The sequence below is a fragment of the Periplaneta americana genome, chromosome 15 (genome assembly GCF_040183065.1).
Source record: "Periplaneta americana isolate PAMFEO1 chromosome 15, P.americana_PAMFEO1_priV1, whole genome shotgun sequence".
Classification (NCBI taxonomy): Eukaryota; Metazoa; Arthropoda; class Insecta; order Blattodea; family Blattidae; genus Periplaneta; species Periplaneta americana.
The window spans coordinates 66,093,394-66,112,044 of NC_091131.1; positions in this window are offsets into that span (position 1 = coordinate 66,093,394).

Here is an 18,651-nt window from a genome sequence, read left to right on the forward strand (position 1 = left end):
AACGCTCCTTTGTTCCCGTGCGAGTGACACAGCAGAAACTACAGAATGAGGAAAAGAAGAATGACTCGCTCGAGTTGAGAGATGATGAACAGGACTTGCAGGATGACTTGTCGGTGCAGGATGAGTTGCCTCTGCATGATGAATTGGAGGTCATGTTGGAGGCGCTATGGGACAACGAGGAAGCAACGACATCAGTGCGGACAACGAAAGATGCTGGGTCAAGTGACAAGCCTGGACTCGAGGACTTGCACGAGCTAATCAAGGCGAACGCTGTGGGGAACAGGTTCTGCTGGCGTCTGTCACAGTGGCGTTTGTTTTGCCCAGTGGCACTGCGGGACGGCAGGATGGTGCGCGGCCGGCTGCAACACGCGGTGCGGTGAGTAACTTCTCTTCAGATTGACATTGTCAAATGGACCTCGCTCAAAGATCAACTGCGTATTTCAGGTTTCTGGACAAGCTGTACTTCCTGTCTTCCGCCGAGGCCGCAGATCTGTTCATAGAGAATCCGCGCTCATTCTTGGCCCCACCCAATCCTATTCCGCCAAGCAGGATTTTCGTGATGGGTCCGCGGCTCGCCGGCAAGACAGCGCTGGCGCTATGCCTGTCCAATGCGCTGGACTGCAAGGTTGTGTCTTATGCAGCACTCGCCGCAGAGAGCCTCACACGGCGACGCTGGCGTCTGCTACGAGAGGAGCACCCGGAGGTGCTGACCAGGGCGCGGTTGCGCGTGGAGGAGGACAGGCGGCGGGAGCACGAGGAGAACGAGGAGGTACGCCGTCTGCACGCGGAGGAGTGGCTCGAGGACATGTTGTGCCTACTGCGCGAATGCGTGGACGCCAACCAGCCTTCGCAGAGGTCCGTTCTCTCTGTGACGCGGCGCACCACATCCGAGGTTCGCGAGCTGCTCGGCCTCCACGGCGTGCCCTGCGACGTATCGTTGCTACGAGATCCCACGCTGCTGGCGTCCTTCCTGCCGCCCAACCTCGGCCAACCTGCACCATCTCCGCGGCCTATCGATGAGTACGATCCTGACGTTGTGAGCTACGCTGAAGAAGAATGTAAGTGTTCCATGCTATGTGAAAACTATAGGCCTAAGCTTACTAGATCTCGATCTGAGAAAGCGGAAATACAGAGTTGTAAATAATTTATCCTTAGAAATAAATATAATTACTTTGTCGTTATAAGCAGTACAAACAGAAAATAATTTAGTACTGCAAAAACAAAAAAGGAATGGATTCCGAGATTTTCATGGAAATACATTTTTCAAGATTCCTGTTACAGAAAACGTGGTGTCGGCTATTCTGTCTGTCTGTATACAACGTTTCAGTGATTTATTCTAAACTAGGCTTAGTCACTAGGCCTGTTGGATTTTATTTATATTCGATAATTACGATTCAATTTATGCGAAAATGGTACCCATGAAATATAATTTTAGTAAAAAATAGAATTTTGATCCACTGCCAAAACTTTTACGATTGTCTTCGTCATATTTTCTGTAATCGGTAAAATAAACTGACAAAACAAGACGTGAGAAGCACAAAAAAATATTTTCTTGCGGTGGTAATATTCGGTATCGGTTTTTACCTGTTCGGCCATGTACAGGTCGACATTTAGGCTATAAATGAGAAAGAGAGACAGAGAAAGAAAGAATATATCAATTTTTTTTTAAGTATTGCTGATCACGATTCGCAAATCATCTTTGTTTCTTTGGGGATTATTAGTCGCTAGTTACACATCTCTCTCTCTCTTCTATGAAAATTTATTCATGTGTAAACGGAAAAGGGGAGGTATACTTATTTTCATTATAGGCTAAACCACTAACATAACTTCTAAATGGTAGTTTCAGCAAACATAAATATAACATTAGAAATAATTCCAATGTCTGAATAGTTATTTTAATGTGGATTTGTGCAAAGTTAATGACACGCAACTACATAAACCATAAAAATTTGTAAATGAAGGGAAATACCTTCTTCTTGCACTTTGTGTGCAACCCAGGAAACAAAACTTTATCTTCTTATTTGAGTGCATATTAAATTACGTATTTTTAATAATACCGGTACTTAAAAGTAAACTTTAACGTCATTATCTTTCACAATATGCTGAAAGAAATTAAATGTTGCGAAAGGTATAAAACGTATGATAAGTAAGTGTCATCTTCGAGGAGAAGCTATGTTCGACAGACCTGAGAGTGGCATTAGCGCAGGAATCATACAAAATTAACCGAAACTTGAAATTTTAAATGTCTGCCTAGGCTTGAATGTTGGTTACAGATGAATTAAATTTTTTGATCATGATCTGAAACAAAGATGATTACCACAAGGTGAATCTGCATAAATGCTGCCACGAAAGTTCTACTGACAGACGTCTGAGACGGATTCCACTTTAACCCTTAGTTGCCTGACGGTACTTAGAAGTACCGTGATTTATTTTGCATACTGGAAGACCTGGAAGAATAATATACCGCCAGAAATTACGTGCAACCTGATAAAATCCATCAAGGATACTGACAGTACTGTATATAGAAATACGATCTTTTTTAAAATAAAAAAATAAATAAAAAAAAAAATAAAAAATTTCTGAAAAAATTACTGTATATTCAGAACTCATATTCTAACAACATTCAGCAAAGAAAATGGATTTATTTTAATTCTTTCTTATGTCCGGCAACAAAGGGCTAGAAGCTGACTTCAGAATGTCGAAAGAGATAGTGTTCTCACCATTGTGATTTCACCTCTAATCTTTCTTCGCCATTGCTTCTTGAGACGAAAATGAAATAGGTTATGTTACTGTTTAATACTTTCATCATGGGGCCTTATAATACTGAAATCTGCAGCCAGAGATCAAGAAGCATTGGCAGTGGTGATTTTGCTAGATATAGGCCGTTCACAGTATAGAAAATACCATTCGATATATAGGCATCTTCTTAGTGAACATCCCTCTTCTTTGTAATATAACTAAACTAAGTTATTTACGTATTTTATGACGTATATAAAATAACATGTAACTAAATCTAAATACTGTACCTAAGCATTACTTCAAATATAGATTTAAATGCTTTATTGTTGTTGTTGTTGTTGTTTAGTCAACTGTCCGAAGACAGGTCTAAACCTCACAATTGATACCAACAAGGCACCAGTTATGAGACAACTAAGCCAGGAGATAATGGCGTAGGATGGCCAGTTCCTTTCCTCCTTCATTGCATACATCGCCGACTAGCTACATACACTAGTCAGACTTCAGATGCATACAAACAATAATGTTCTTCCTCTGCCACATATCGTCAAGTGAGATGTACTGCCTGATAGTAGATGTACAATCTTAGAAGAAAGTTTTGTCGCACAGATACTTTATAAGTCCCAGAAACGAGGCAGTGCGCATGATCAGACATACAACGAAACAAAACTAATTTTATTACTTCAACTAGTCGTTCCCTTGTGAACTAGGTGTTCGTCCTCTGATCATACGCACTGCCTCTTTTCTGGGACTTAGAGGAAAAATGCTTCATATTACTTAGTTATAAACAGAGGTACTGTATATATTAGTTCATTGTATTTCCAATAACCGAATAAATGTAATAGAGTTACTTGTTATTTTATATAGGTACTTTAGAAAATACGTAAATAACATTTTAGTTACATTACAAAGAGGGGATGTTCCTTAAGAATATAACCAATGGTATTTTCTTAACTCCGAACGATCTAATGTCTAAGAGTACAGAGTTTGCCACGACTTCTTAATAGTGTGATATACTGCAGTGTAAGATAATGTTTGAAGAGCGTGATCCCAAAACGCGTTCAGTCCATATTGTCATGAAAGGACTGGGCTAGTTTTTTTTATCCAGCGGCCTACGGACAGAGCGAGTTTTCAAGTGACATGTACAGTAACACAATCTTTTAGAGAAGGATTGGCGTTGTTCTGAAAGAAAAAGAGCTTAAAATAATTATAATAATAGGGATATATATATGTACATATGTATGTGTGTATATAATAAAAATGGCCAAGTACAGGGACATCATTTTATTTTTACTTCAATTTTTATTGTACCTGAGTTTTTGAATGTACTTCACTACCACCCCTTCTACTAATGAAGTTCAACCGTCCTCCACACAGATCCAAGACCGCATATACAGTCATAGTAGCCTTATGGTCAGAGTAAACAGTACGTTCCAAAAATATGTTCGCGTTTTTCAGTGGCGAAAGAGTTTTCAATATTGAATCATTTTCTCACAGTTACTCCCGTCCATTTGCCTACGTCGCATCCCGGTTTCCCCCACCAGCTTTTATTCGCCAGCTAGTGGCTGGGCTGTCTTAGCTCTTTTCTGAGAACATTAATTTCTGTTAGGAATTGGACGTCTACGTAATATTATACAACTGTTTAAAATAACTTAAATAAAAGGGCCTCGTTAAGTAACTAACTGTCACGTGATTTCCTCCCTTTCTACGACCCTACGACATAACCACTTGGACGGACAGTAGATAGCATGTCTGAGTAATTTTATCTTTTCGGAAAGGGCAGAAGTGAAGATTGAATTTACAGTACGTAAGGTACTCTTTTAAAAAGTAGGTACAGAATTATTTGAACATGAGTTATTAGTACGAAGAACGAAACTCGTAATTGGGATTAGGTACAATAGTCTATAGTGCGATAATACGCACATAGAACTGAAGCACATAGAAATGAAAGGCCACCATTTTAAAAAATGTGTTTAAATATCCATATTATGATTATTTTTCAATTTAACTTCATTCTCTATATTATACGCTAATGTGCTGTAGACAGTATAATATACACTGTATAATGAATACGTTCACATGGACAGCTCAGTTCGTGAGTAAAAACACTCATTGTTAATACTGTACTGTATTTTGATTAAACAAAAACCTAATGAAAATGATCAAACTCAAAATCGCAATGTTTCCTAGTTTAAGTAAATGGATGAACTATTTTTCTTCCCTCCTATACCTAGTGAAGTGATTCGCTTGTATATTACGCCAGTATAATTGAACTCCAGTCGTGGAAGGGAGTAACAAACGGCGTTGATCCAGAGGTATAGGCAAGTTAATACTAAAAATGTTAGTAAAAATAAAATGATGTCCCTGTAGATTGATGAGTTTCGGGATAACATTCTTCAGTCGTTAAAGTCAGAAGAAACAGTACATCTTTAACAACGATTCATTTAACATTTATTGTCTTTATTGCAATAGAGTTTGGTCGCTCGTATGAGGCGTAAAAATACGTGTAGCATCTATATAATGAATAATTTATATTGTGCCCACAGTGGGAAGCGCAATGCCCACCGCTGACGTCGAAGAAGTGGCATTGTACCTGGCACAAGCAGTGCGCGATGCGGAAGCAGAGAGGGCTGTGAAAACAGGCGGTGTGTCCAGGTGAGCGTTAGTACCGACGCTGGTACAGGTGTCCCCGGATGATCTTCCTATGTCATTCCTATTTATAGGTTCGGTGGCTGGATCGTGGACGACTTCCCACCGGACGCTACGCTGTTTCGGAAGGTGGCGACATTCGGCGTCGTCCCAGATGTGATCATTCATTTACGTAACCCAGACTTGCAGTATAAGAACGTCTTGGACGAGGTGCCGGACCTGGGCATCGATACCCGTAAGTATCGGGTTTCATCTGAAATATTGAACTTGGTGACTAGATTTCTAACCACATCATCATCATCATCATCATCATCATCATCATCATCATCATCATGTTCCCATCGTGTTCTCCTTTCGGACGTTGATACCAAAGTCTTCAAAACATACTTTTCTTTTCCCATAGCTTTTCTTATTCATATAGGCCTTATCTTCCCAGTTGTGTCCTCGTTCTTGTAAGCTTTCCTTTAATTGATCCATTCATCTTATTCGTAGGCTTCCAATTGGACATTTCCTTTTCACTCTGAAATTTTGCTAGGGGAGACTCGGCTAATTCCGCAATATTAAGAAATAAATCTATAATATTTTTATCAAAATGTTTATTGAAAAATATTATCAAGGTATGTGGACATGGACGAAACCTTTCATTACCAAATGAGATAAAGAGACCTATTAAAATGCAAATATATTTAGTTGTAGATACATTACAGTTGAAAAAGAACAACTCGGGTAATTCTGAAACAGTGCGAATAAATCCGCAATAGGATTTGGCTAATTCCGCAGTCGTAAATAATTACGAAATACATTATGAAGGTAACATAAAAGGAACAATTTATATGTACGAGTAACAATGCTCACTTTCTTCACAGCTGTGTAGGAAAACACGAAAAACAGCCAACTTTCGATGTTTCACTGTATTGCCGACAGAGGTGTCCACCAATATCCTTGATTTTTTTTTCTGTAGTACTGCAGAGAACATGCCTCCTGTTGACAGCCTCTCAAAACTTACGTTCACGCTATTGTAAAGTCGGAGTAAAATCATATATGCACTACTGCGGAATTACCCGTACTGCGGAATTAGCCGAGTTTCCCCTATAGTATTGTTTTCGGCATTCTTTAATTATCCTTCCAATGGACATGACTCAAACCATTCTAATCTGTTTGTTTCTAAACTTAGCTTTAACATTTCTGTATTTAGAATGCTCTTGATGATTTCATCCAGTGCTGTAGTTGGGCCGGAAAGGACCGGAAAGTTTAGTTGAACTTTACCGTTGCGGTTGAAAATTAACATGATTTCAACGTTTCGGTATAAATAACCCTTTAATTCTAACCAAATATTTATTGGTGAAATTATTTTTTATTAGGTTCAGTATTGAAGCAAATTTCAATTTACGGTAGGCTTCCATTAAACAGAAACACATTATGTTAGAAAAAGATGGAGTGAGATGCGTGCAGTCCATCTGCTTTTCCTCTATGCAGTCCAGCAATATGCAGGCAGGATGAAGGTGAAGTCAGTCTCAAGGAATGCCGCCAAGCTAGTCAATTTCTAATGTCACCAATTGAAATACTTTCTCGCAAAGTGATGAAGAAATTAATTTACTTGTAAATGATCAGAATTTGGTTAACACAAAAAACTGGCATCCTGACACTGATTAATTGGTGTTGATAAGAGTTTGAGCAGATTCTGTGGTATTTTTCGTTTGCTAGAACAGCGACTCTTCATAACTGTTTTCCGTCAGTTTATTGACTGTGAAACTGAAACACATTAACTGAAATTTTTCAAACAAACAATCAGCACTCTGTGTCAATTTGTCTTAATATATGTTAAAAACCATCATCATCAATTTCTCCATGGATTAGACCGGTTTATCTGTTCCGTCCTCAGAAATTTGAAGCATAGATAGTCCTTCAGGCGCATTTTGCAGGTCCTCTGGATTGTCTGTCTGTTGGTTTGTAATTAAGAATATACAGAAAGGAAGTGCAGATTTTCAGAGCGAATAGCTCATGTTGTGTGTAACAGAAAAGTGTAATATCGTATTGGTGGATACGTCACAGTTTTCTAAAAAAAATGTTCTATTCCAAATTTTAATACTCTCTTATTCGGTAACTATAGCGGATAGAATCGTGACTTTTGTTCATATCGATAGAAAATCTAATAAAGAATTATTTATCCCTTTGGTGTATTTCAATATCATGAACGGTTTTCATGTAAATTTAATTTAAAAACCACTAATTTCAAGCCACTAAACAATACAACCAAATTTCAATGTTATAGTCAGAGAGGGAGGTGGGAAGTAGTTCACAGACCTGAGTTCGTTGACCTATTACACCTGTATTACAAGAAGAAATAGGAGTGTGTTAAGAGGCAATGTTGCGAGACTGCTGAAACTTCAAACTTAATTATCTAATTAACCGCGCATTTAATCACAAAACATAATATAGGTTTTCTATTCATTTAAGCGTAGGGCCTACCTTATCGTCCCTTTCAATCTGCAGGATTATTTCACTCCCACCCTGTATGCTTTATATCTTCTATTTCTCCACGTAATATATATATGTCATTGTACATAATATTACCTCTAAAATATTTTAATTTCCACACTCCGAATCTAATCCATGCACAACCAATTTCAGCATTTCTATCGCATATCGTTACATAATGAATTTATGTATGCCTATATTATTCCAACAAAATAAATATTAATGCTTTAAATTCGTTTTAGTACCCTTAAATATACATAAAATTCAAAATTCAAATTCAAATATACATCAAATTCCACACTGACGAAATAAATGATGCAATAACTAAAATTAATGACGATCTGGACTCAATCTGGACATGGACACGAAAATTCCGATTTAATTAATCCAGAAAAGTCACAGTCAAACATTGTGGGCCATTCACGTTTGCTAAGCACTATTACCATACCAAATTTGTCCCCGATTAAAATATACGGCACCGAAATTCCGTTCAGTGAATCAGTAAAGAATCTAGGTATTTATATGGATAAAAGTTTAAATTGGAACATTCAAGTTGCAGAAACCTGCAAAAAAGTATTCTCATTAATCCACTCGTTTAGGTGATTGAAGAATTTTCTACCCTTTTCCATGAAAAAAAATGTTAGTGCAAACACTCGTGATGCCCCACTTCGATTACTGTGATATTGTGCTTACTGACCTAAGCGTTACTTCGGTGCAGAGACTACAACGTGTTCACAATATGTGCGTCCGTTTCGTCTGCAATATTCGCCGGGCTGATCACATAACACCATCCCTCGAAATGTTGTCCTGGCTCCGCCTAGAAGATCGTAGGAAAATCCACTGTCTTTCCCTTCTCTTTCACATATTGCATTCCTCCACTCCTGTCTATCTTGCGTCTCGTTTTCAAAATTTATCCACCCATCATAACCTAGACACACGACCAAAACACTCCTCAATATTATCCATTCCCTCCCACCGAACATCCTCATATTCATCTTCTTTCACTGTGGCTGTTCCTCGACTTTGGAATTCCCTACCGAGTATGTCAGGGACTGTCAGACATCAAACCAATTTAAGAATAGGCTAACGAAATATTGTTTTTAACAATTCTTGTTAACAATAATAGCTGTTTGAGGTTTCTCAATGTTTAATGGTTATATATATCACAGATAAATATCTAAATTATATTATTATTATTATTATTATTATTATTATTATTATTATTATTATTATTATTATTATAACTATTTCTTACCAATGTTTATTATTGTCACACTAACATTATTTATCCAACTTTCATTATTTACTTTCATGTTGTTTTATGGTCTAGATATTAATGTAATAACTATGTAAGCAATTGTATTCAATTAGAATTAGAGTCTGGCTGGGAGGAAGAGAAGGCCTACTGGCCTTAGCTCTGCCAGATTAAATAAATAAATAAATTATTATTATTATTAATCCATTAAGAACGACACCCGAATGATGCATTTGTCAAGATGAATTCCAAGTACCGTATGTGGAAAACCTACTACAAAGCAACTTTATTCATCAGAAATCCCGCAGAATCTGCCTAAGATTGACCTTTGAGCCCTTCTGTGAAAAACGCTAGTTGAATGATTAAGCTGTAGAGGATATACCTGAGAAAAAAAACACATTTCTTAATCTCGTTGCTTACAGGAGAGGGACTGAACAGCAATCTATTATTGAGACTGTTGGGCCTGGAGGTGTGTCCCGGCAGCGAGCAGGCCACCGACTACAAACTGCAGCAAGAGGGCAGCATTCTGGAGGCAGATATCGCGTCGCCGACGTCCAGTACAATGGATGCCGAGCTTCATGGGGGCAGCATGAACCAGATGGAGTCTAAGACCAGGCACATGCAAAGGCATGTGAGCCAGGACTTTACGGAGGATGTATACGATACCATGGACGAAACACGGTCACTTAGTGCAGTGGGTACGGCTGTTTGGGTATATATATATATATATATATATATATATATATATATATATATATATATACTAAAAGAATACATAATTTTATAACATATTATATTATTTTATAGGCCTAATATAATACAGGGTGAGTCAGGAGTAAAAGTACTGGTGTGAGGAGTGATAATATTGATGATTCTCAACAAAAAAGTTTATATGAACATATACCCTGTTCTTAACAGTATCTGACATAGATTACAGCTGTTTGAAAATCACGGGCGTCAGTCTCATGTCCTTCATCAGCACTAACATGCGAACGCAACCAAAACGACATTAGGTTGTAGTAGAATCAATGAAACGTATCCTGGGCGTTGGCTCGGTCGAGGTGGAGTCATTTCTTGGCCACCGAGGTCACCCGATCTTACTTCATTAGGATTATTGTGTGTGGGGTTGGCTTAAGAGCGAAGTCTACAAGCGCAAAGTGGAAACAATAGAGGAACTTATCACTCGCATTTTACACGCTTGAGCTCAAGTACAGGAATGCTCAGATCAGCAACACAGCAGCTGTCTACAAGAGCTACAAAGTGCATTAAAGTTGATGGTGGACTTTTTTAACATGCTCTGTAAAGGAAAATACACAATTAAATAGAACATAAGGTAACAATGTTTTAATTTACTATCACCTGCACTTTTCCCGTTCCTCATTGTTTGCATTAGTTTCCTCCGAAACCGTTAGGAACAGGACATATGTTCATATAAACTTTTTTGTTCAGAATCACCAATATTATCACCCCTTAAACCATATACCTTTCCTCCTGACTCACCCTGAATAACACATGAAAACTATTATTACAGCTAGGCTGTCACTGAGGAATAAATAAAACCTGTTAACTTGTATTTACTAGAAGCAAAGCTGTTGCAAGTGCTTACTGGATTATGAAACAAGCTAGATGATGTTTTGATCCTGTGTATCAATTCATATTCAATTATTATCCAGGACCTCTACTTTTAGGTAGCGCCTCATAGGCAACTGTAAGGAATATTTTACTAGAAGTGTGGACAGTGTAAGCAGTTGATTGCAAAGCCAATGTATTGATATTTTTGAAGTTCACTATCTGAGAGTAGCATAATATTACGATCTGGAAAACTTAACAGTCGTATAATTATGTCTTTGCAGATCTGGATGACATCAGTGTGGCGCTCGAGTCGGGATCTGAAAGTACATCGTCAGAGATCAGTTCTGTCGTGAACTTTGACCTCAAGGAGCACATAGAACAGCAGGCAGTAGGAACAGACGCAAATGCAGAGGATTTGGCACGAGCCCTGAAACGCGAGACGCAGCTCTACGACGCCGCATTCAATTTATTCAAAACACAGACCATCGATATCGACGCCGAACTGATTCAGATTGACGTAAAAGAGAAGAAAATTATGGATGTGATACAGGAGGGCCTCGACAGAGTATTGGGTGAGGCTACAAGAAGTCTGACAAAAATCACAGAAATGCATATTTTAGGCCTACTAAACTTCATCTGGTACACCTTTAGCTAATTAGCGGAAACTGTCAGCTTCGAACAGCAGAAACCCTAATTCAGATCGAATAGAATTTGTGAGAATCTAAGTAGGTATATTATAGATTTATTAATTTGTCCTACAGAATAATATCTGTAATATTGACAATTAATATTTGAGGAGAAAAATTCGCTCCAGCGCCGGGGATCGAACCCGGGTCCTTGGTTCTACGTACCAAGCGCTCTGACCACTGAGCTACGCCGAATTCAATCCACAGCACCGGACCGAATCCTCCTCCTTCAATGTTTCCCTTTGTGGCCTGACTCCAAGTTCGGCATATATGTTGACGTATATGTCCAATGTCAACTGCCATTATATTAGGAGCGCACTCAGCTGAGTGACTTGTTTGGCAGGGATTCCGCAGTTACGTGCACAGTAATCTGTACAAATATTATGCACTGCAGCTATGAGAATATTATAGATTTATTAATTTGTCCTACAGAATAATATCTGTAATATTGACAATTAATATTTGAGGAGAAAAATTCGCTCCGGCGCCGGGGATCGAACCCGGGTCCTTGGTTCTACAGATTACTGTGCACGTAACTGCGGAATCCCGGCCAAACAAGTTACTCAGCTGAGTGCGCTCCTAATATAATGGCAGTTGACATTGGACATATACGTCAACATATATGCCGAACTTGGAGTCAGGCCACAAAGGGAAACATTGAAGGAGGAGGATTCGGTCCGGTGCTGTGGATTGAATTCGGCGTAGCTCAGTGGTCAGAGCGCTTGGTACGTAGAACTAAAACCCAGCTTTCTCTTCGTTTCCTCATATGATCCATATATCTTAATGTCGTCTATGATCTATATCTTCTTCTACTCCGAACTCTTCTCCCGTTCATCATTCCTTCCAGTGCATCCTTCAGAAGGCAGTTTCTTCTCAGCCAGTGACCCAATCAATACATTTTCTTCTCCTGATCAGTTTCAGCACCATTCTTTCTTTATCCACTCTTCCCAACACAGCTTCGTTTCTTATTTTAACTGTCCATTTCACACGTTCCATTCTTCTCCATCATCTTTTCATATTTAGAAAGGAAAATAAAGCAAGTATAAAAGTTGAGTTCGTATAATATTCTGTATTTTCATTCAAACTGAAGGAAAACTTACAATTAACAATTGCTTATGCGTTAACATTTATTCGTCAAGAACCTATTTTCAGTTAGGCAGTGCCTTCTTTTAAGAATTTTGAATTCCTATTTAGTCACCTAAAACAGATATTTTTAGAGCATAGATCAGAGGTCTAGTATCACATAAACAGACATTTTATGAATCGGTAAAAAAGTAAATCCGTGGCGCTACAGCCCGTGAAGGGCCAAGACCGACCAGCCGGCTGCTGACCTCACGTCCACAAGCCGAAACAGAGGTGGACGATCATCCAACCAGAATAGAGGTATCGTGTGGTTAGCACAATGATTCCCCAGCCGTTATAACTGGTTTGCGAAACCGGATTTTTGCTACCTATCGTAGCTCCCCAAGTGCACCACGATGCTGAACGTACATTATACTTTTACTTCAATTTCGCCTTTCTATGTAGGCAACTTCTTCACCATCGCTGTAATGCGGGAGAATTGCATGAAGGCTATCTTTTCCCACGGCAAGCGACTTTTATGCAGTGAATTTTACATTAAAATCACAATAACAAGTAGTAATGTTCCCGGGCCATCGACGTAGCTCAGTCGGGTAAGGCGCTTGCCTGCCGATCCAGAGTTATGCTCGGGCGCGGGTTAGATTCCCGCTTGGACTGATTATCTGGTTGGGTTTTTTCCGAGGTTTTCCCTAACGGTAAGGCGAATGTCAGATAATCCATGGCGAATCATCGGCCTAATATCTCCAAATACGATCTCGCTATCACCAATTCTATCGACGCTAAATGACCGAATAGTTGATACAACATTGTTAAATAACCAAGTAAAAAATAAATAAATAAATCATGTTCCCAGTCCATTCGTCCATCACAAGTGGAGAGTTTGTCCTATATCCCGACACTTAGAGATCTACAATGACCCCAACTATGCATAAATTAATACTAACAATAACGGTATGCTAGAAATAACAAACAAAAGTTAACAGAACTGCATGCAATTTTGGTTTCAATAGCAGGGGCGAATGCTAGTCACAAAAGTTAGACTTGCTCTTTTATTCATAGGGGAAGATGGGAGGATATAATAATTCATAATTAATAAAAATAATCAGACTCACATAGCCTAAATAATTTATTTTATGCTCGACCATGCCGAAATGTAGTAATTATACACCTGGTAGCAGACCTTTAATGCATGTCATTAAAGTACACCTACTCATTAAAGGTCGGTCTTTCAGCCAATGACGACTCAGGTTACAACTGTTCAGCCAATGACAGGTCAGCTTTCTACCGTTATAAAACCGCAAGTATCGATTATTCTCGGATATGCAATCGAAAGAGAATTAGCGAAAAGTCACGGAGGCTGGAAATCCAATACTGTCGCAGAAGGTTATGTTCTGTTACTATAATAATTAGCGTTAATTGTAAATAATATTCAAATAAATTCAATTTGTCATCTCATTTTTCAATGTCTAATTTAATTTCAATGTTATCTCTGTAGGTTCTTATGGCCTAGCAAGGTCAATGTGGACATCTGTTCCTCGGAAAAAATCAATACTTTCGCGTCTGCGCACATCTCACAACATACGGGACATTGCTCCAGGTCAGATACAATAAAATTAATAATATCAAGTTAGAAATATGGTCGAGCATAAAAAGTCGTATGAAACTCGCCTGTAATGGTAATTAAGAAGCTCGTATGAAAATTATGAAACTCGCTTGCGCTCGTTTCATAAATATCCATACTCACTTCTTAATTACCTTCATTATAGGCTTGTTGCATAATGTACTATTATAATTATGAAATCATTATGAGCCATGGATCATATTCGCTTATCAGATGTAGAAGTTCGATATGATATAACAAACATGGCCAACAAAATAGTTTATTTAGTTTTTTCGACTTTGCCAACCAATGCGTATTGTTGTATTGAGCTGCACTGAACGAGCGCACATATTCTCTATAATGTATGTCTTTACTTGAATAGTTCTTCGGGAAAATGGATTTAATAATAAGGTTTCAATAACACACAATTCCGAACTCATTGCAATACTTCAAATTAATGTTTAAGAATTAATAATACATGCAGCAGCTAACACAATTACATTGCACTCGCAAATCACAGCACATTCCCGCTGTCAGTACTGGTCTGTGTAACGTTAAATAGTCGTTGGTGTAGCTCTCAGACCAGAGCTTCAAACAAACATAACAGAAGCATGTGCGCCTAGGACGGACCAAGGAGGAATGCACTTGCGCGCGCATCATATTCTCGCTATTTCTACGTCTTTCCTGTAGCTCCGAGAAACGAGCAAGCGTTGCGATACTTGCGGTGTGCAACCTGCGGATGGTATTACGCCTATACAATGTTCCAAAAATCAAAATAAATTTTAATGTACGTAATCCCATTTTGAGAAATACACATTCTACGAAAATATTGAGCTTGCGCACCAAGCATAGCATGCCCTGAGAAATCACCCCTGTTCAATAGTAGCTATTATAGCTGCTATGTACTCGTATATGTACTATACGTACGTCTCTGCTATTGTATGTCTCGCGGGTCTCATGTAACGCTCTTTGTCCCTATCTCTGTAGGCATTTTCCGCATGCAGGCCGAAGTAATCGATGACAAGGCACCAAAAGGCGAAGATGAAGAGGACGACGAGGAGATGGAGGCAGAAGAGGAAGAAGGAGAAGGAAACGAACGTCCAGAAGATTCAGTGAAGGTGGGTAATGTGAGATAGTAGGTACTGTATTTGGACTTTTAAACATAAATGTAACTGTCCTTCTTCCATTACGTAGGCGCTGGTGTGCATGGGCGAAACCAACACATACTGTCCCGTGAGACTTGCCGCGACTTTCAGCCTGTGGCCTGGCAGCAAAGCTAATGCCGCCGCCTTCTCCAACAAGGTACATTGTCACAATATAGCAACCGTGTCATGCACTGCCTAGGAAATAAGAAAGTGATTCTGAAGCTGGTTAAGGTTTCAGGACTGTTTAACTCATTCTGCCCATTTGACGTTAAGTGGTGGGTAAACTGGGTATTTAAAACTGACGAACTCGGGAATTATCTAACTTGCCTCTACTCTACAACCAAACTGTCACCCTTATATTTCCCCTTTGAACTTGTACATTTCAAAGAAATATAGTGGAACTATGACAGTATTTTGCACGGGTTATTTATTATTTCATTTCGTGCAATTTTAATTTCAGGAGAGAGTTATATCCTATATTTTAACGCTCTATTCCTCATGAACGTGCAAAGTCCGTTTGTTGCTTACTGCAGGTTTACTGGCTGAATGATGATGAAGCCAAGGAAGAGTTCCTGCGACAACCCTGGTTGTTTGCCAAGCCACCCAAGGCCCTGCCTCCTACACGTATCTGCATTACCGGTAAGTAGCACAGAACTTGCGTTCCCGATAGTTTCAATACTAGATTCAGAGCTTATTAACGACCTGCTGCAGGTCCCATTGGCAGTGGAAAATCGTCAGTTGCGAAGGCCTTGTCCCGCAGGTTGGGCATCCCTTACGTCGAGCTGGAGGAGCTCATTGCTGTAGGGGGGCCCCGCATGGGGAGAAAGTACGAGGACTCGTACGATGTGAGAGACAGGTACAAATGTGCTATACTCTCTTGTGATAACTGTAGTTTCTTCAGGACCTTCCTTGTATAATATTCACATTTTCTCTAAACATCTGATATTAAGTTTTCTTTTCTCAATCGTACTATCAGAGACTGGAATGCTTTACCTGCAGACTTACTAAAGTCTTTACCAATCAATCAATCAATCGTCTTAATGTTATTGTGGTCTACTATGGGTAAAATTACGACACATTCACACGTAAAATTTAATGGAGATTCGGAATATGTAAATTTTAATATAGGGTGCCATTAAAAATAAAGTTTACTGTCACACCCTGTATGCCTGAATAACTTTTTTCGAACACTGGTATCATATTGTATGGTTTATCTCCAACAGCTTTTGTATAAAACCTTTTTTTTGTAAAATTAAAATGTAAGAAGCTACAGTATTAGTAATATTCCATACCTATTGTTCACTCTGTATTTGCAGGATATCTCGTGGTCCGTAGAGATCTTTGATGGATAAAGCACAAAATAAAGTACCTAGATTAAAGTGGGATACAATACAATTTCTAAAGCAGCAGTGGTATAAGACCAATATGATATTTACACTGTTTTAAACTTAGTACTCAGGAATTGGTACCAACTCATGAATATCTATTTTTACTTGCTCTCTAAACATTTGCCTTATGGATCTCATGGAGTACCCCACATCTGTGGAGTAACGGTCAGCGCATCTGGCCGCGAAACCAGGTGGCCCGGGTTCGAATCCCGGTCGGGGAAAGTTACCTGGTTGAGGTTTTTTCCAGGGTTTTCCCTCAAATGCTGGGTAACTTTCGGTGCTGGACCCCGGACTCATTTCACCGGCATTATCACCTTCATTTCATTCAGACGCTAAATAACCTGAGATGTTGATACAGAGTCGTAAAATAACCCAATAAAACTCTCATGGAGTTGGTGTCTTGAAGAAAACAGTACGGTGTAATATTTTTTCTGTTGCTATTGTATTAAGGATGTGGAAGATAGCGGACAATTGAGAAATGGCGGGAGAAAAAGAAGTGGAAGAAGTACTGAGAGAAAACGTACCCAAACACTACCTTTGTTCATCACAAGTTCCAGTTGAACTTTCCATAGTTTGAACTTAAGTCTCCAGTGTGAGACGTTAACATTCTAGCTGTTAGCTAACAATGTGACCCTTGCAACCAATGGTTATAATATTTCTGTGTCGAGTCTTTTGGTATCCAGTAACTTCTAAAAATGTGGAAGTGAACTTATCTGTTGTATGCAGTGACCATATCATGCGCCGTTACCTCAACGAAGGCGTCGCATTGCAAGAGCAAATCCTACATGATCTTCTGGCACCTTTGTGGACAACAAGAATGTATCGCTGTCTGGGTTTTGTGCTGGATGGCTTCCCACATGGTGATGAGGACATCGTCCTCTTCAGGAAGCTTAAGATGGCACCTGATGTCATTCTGCAACTTAAGGTGAAGATGAGGTTTCATTTGCAATAAAAACTGTACACATGGCAAAAGTTATGACCATGAAGTCATGTATTGTACAGTTTCATTGCTGTATCAATAGTAAGAAAGAATATACTAATTGAAGAGTCCACTGCAAGAATGATGGATGTCACTTTCTTGTCGAAAATGAACCAAGACTGTCAATGGATAGCTTAAGACATATAGAATGTACATAGAGAGTTATATGGCATTAACACTGATACCGGTAGTCATTGTCCAGTAATGATCGGAAAATCACAGTTAAGGTTTGAGCGCTAAGCATTTCAAATTTTCAATTGCTTCTCCTGCAAAATGTATTCCAAATGACATCCATCATTCTTGCAGTGGACTCTTCAATTATTACCAGTATGATATTGTCTAGCCTTTCTTTAGGAACATTTTTTCTCATAATATTTTAAAAATAATTTTTCTGCTCTATTTGATGATTCTGAATATCAAAGCATCAGATATATAATGGATGATAATAAAATTAATGGAAATTAAAAAAAATTAGATTGAAATAGTGAATTATTTTGCACATGGATATTAAAAGTGCATATGTTTATAAGTGTACATTTTACTGCTAACAAATATTTTATCTAATTATATTCATGATGTGAATATGTTAGGAGAAAATCCACAAAATATTAGGAAAAACACGGAAATTCTACTTGAAGCAAATAAAGAGATAGGTTTGAAAGTAAATCCCGGAAAGACAAAGTATATGATTATGTCTCGTCACCAGAACATAGTACGAAATGGAAACATAAAAATTGGAAATTTATCATTTAAAAAGGTGGAAAAGTCCAAATACTTTGGAGCAACAGTAACAAATATAAATTAGGTACACTCTGGAGGAAATTAAACGCAGAATAAATATGGGAAATGCGTGTCATTATTCGGTTGAGAAGCTTTTATCACCCAGTCTGCTCTCAAAAAAGCTGAAAGTAGAATCTATAAAACAATTATATTACCAGTTGTTCTGTATGGTTGTGAAACTTGGACTCTCACTTTGAGATGGGCACAGAGGTTAAGGGTGTTCGAGCATAAGGTGCTTAGGAAAATATTTGGGGCTAAGAGGGATGAAGTTACAGAAGAATGGAGAAAGTTACATAATGCAGA